This window comes from Giraffa tippelskirchi, chromosome X (assembly GCF_054371585.1).
Source record: "Giraffa tippelskirchi isolate mGirTip1 chromosome X, T2T-mGirTip1v1.2.pri, whole genome shotgun sequence".
NCBI classification, from domain to species: domain Eukaryota; kingdom Metazoa; phylum Chordata; class Mammalia; order Artiodactyla; family Giraffidae; genus Giraffa; species Giraffa tippelskirchi.
In genome coordinates, this window is record NC_137289.1 from 123,581,411 (window position 1) to 123,583,365 (window position 1,955).

Sequence of the window (1,955 nt, forward strand, 5' to 3'; positions counted from 1 at the left end):
AAAATTCCTGCATTTATTACATTACTCTTAATGAATAATTATATGAATTGTATATTCTATTTGTATTTAAAGCATACATATGCACTTAGATATGTATGTGGAGTGTGTGCATGTGTGTGTGTCTGTGTAGTCGTGTTTTTTTGACTTTAACTGATATATATTTAAATATTCATGTATATAGCTGGAAAGTTGCACAGAAAAATATTAAAAGTCATTACCTTCAAAGTGTGAGATTGGGGAGAAGTGATAATAGGATTTTGCTCAACAATAATTTATACCCTCCGAGTTTGATAGTATATTCTTTTGTTGTAGTGTATACAATAATTACCAAAAATAGGGACATAGAAAAAAATAAGGAACAGGTAATGGTAGATAGAAAATATAGGTAGAAATACAAAATATGAAAAAATAATTTTTAATTTTTAAAATTTAATTTTTTTCAATTAAAATATTTTTAAAAATTCAATTCTATTGTTTTTTATTTTAAAAGTAATTGAAAAAATAAAACCCATCTGCAGAATTGCCTGAAGCATGGATCAATTTTTCTCTCTTTTTTTTTCTTTGCCATTTTAACCTATAAATAAAGGGTTTTATTATTGTAGGTCATTAAAATTTAATCAATAGTTTTGATTTTTCTTTTCCTTAAGAAAAAACTCCTTTTAGGAATTTTAGGAAGCTTTCTAGCACAAATATTTAAAATAAGTACAAAAAGGTTCCTGTTTAAGGAGATTTGCTTTAAATATGTGTGAAATGAACTCAGAAGGAGTATCTCATTAGTACTTGACAAGTGGAATGTAGGTAAGAGACCTCAAAGGACTGAAAAATTTCCGCTGTAAACCTATGTGTTTTGGCCCCTATTTCTCCCCATCATTATTTTTTTTTTTTAATTTTGGATTGAAGGATAATTGCTTTACAATATTATGGTGGCTTAAGGACTTCCCTGGTGGCTCAGGGGTTAAAGCGTCCGCCTCCGATGCGGGAGACCTGGGTTCGATCCCTGGGTTGGGAAGATCCTCTGGAGAAGGAAATGGCAACCCACTCCAGTATTCTTGCCTGGAGAATCCCATGGACGGAGAAGCCTGGTAGGCTACAGTCCATGGGGTCGCAAAGAGTCGGACATGACTGAGCAACTTCACTTTCACTTTGCCACACAGCAATGTGAATCAGCCACAAGTACACACGTTCCCTCCCTCCTGAACCTCCCCCCCACCCCATGCCATCACATTGAGACGGTAACAGGCAGGAAAGCTAGGGGTCTCCACATGGAGGAAAGAGGCTGCAAGTGTCAGAGGTTTTTTATCTCTCTTAAGCGGCAGGAGGAAACAAACTACAAGTGTCAGATTTTTTTTCCTTCTCTATACAAAATTAAAAGGAGGGTTCTTTTAGAATTCTGTGTCGCCCTGAGGACACCTGGTTCCACCTGAACTTAATTGTTCTCAAACCTTGAGCTAACCAATGTGTTTTTCTTATGGAAATGTTTTTCTTAAGCTATGTTAATGAACTATGTATTTACATTAAACTCTGGGCAGGAAAGCTAGGGGTCTCCACATGGAGGAAAGAGGCTGCAAGTGTCAGAGGTTTTTTATCTCTCTTAAGCGGCAGGAGGAAACAAACTACAAGTGTCAGATTTTTTTTCCTTCTCTATACAAAATTAAAAGGAGGGTTCTTTTAGAATTCTGTGTCGCCCTGAGGACACCTGGTTCCACCTGAACTTAATTGTTCTCAAACCTTGAGCTAACCAATGTGTTTTTCTTATGGAAATGTTTTTCTTAAGCTATGTTAATGAACTATGTATTTACATTAAACTCTGTGTATCTTCAAGTTGGTTCCACCTAAGACTCAGAACCCATAATGGCTCAACAAACCAGTATGTTTCACCCATACAATTGTTCTCCTAATCTATGTTAACTAAACTATGTATTTGCTTAGAAACTGCCTTTCTTCAAGATTCATGT

General features: G+C 35.4%; 1 non-coding gene across 1 annotated transcript; it reads left to right on the plus strand.

Moving 5' to 3' along the window:
* The first annotated feature begins 937 nt into the window (after window positions 1-937).
* TRNAR-CCG (transfer RNA arginine (anticodon CCG)) lies at window positions 938-1,009 on the plus strand. The gene has a single exon. It is a non-coding gene; the product is annotated as a tRNA-Arg (tRNA).
* Window positions 1,010-1,955: the final 946 nt, after the last annotated feature.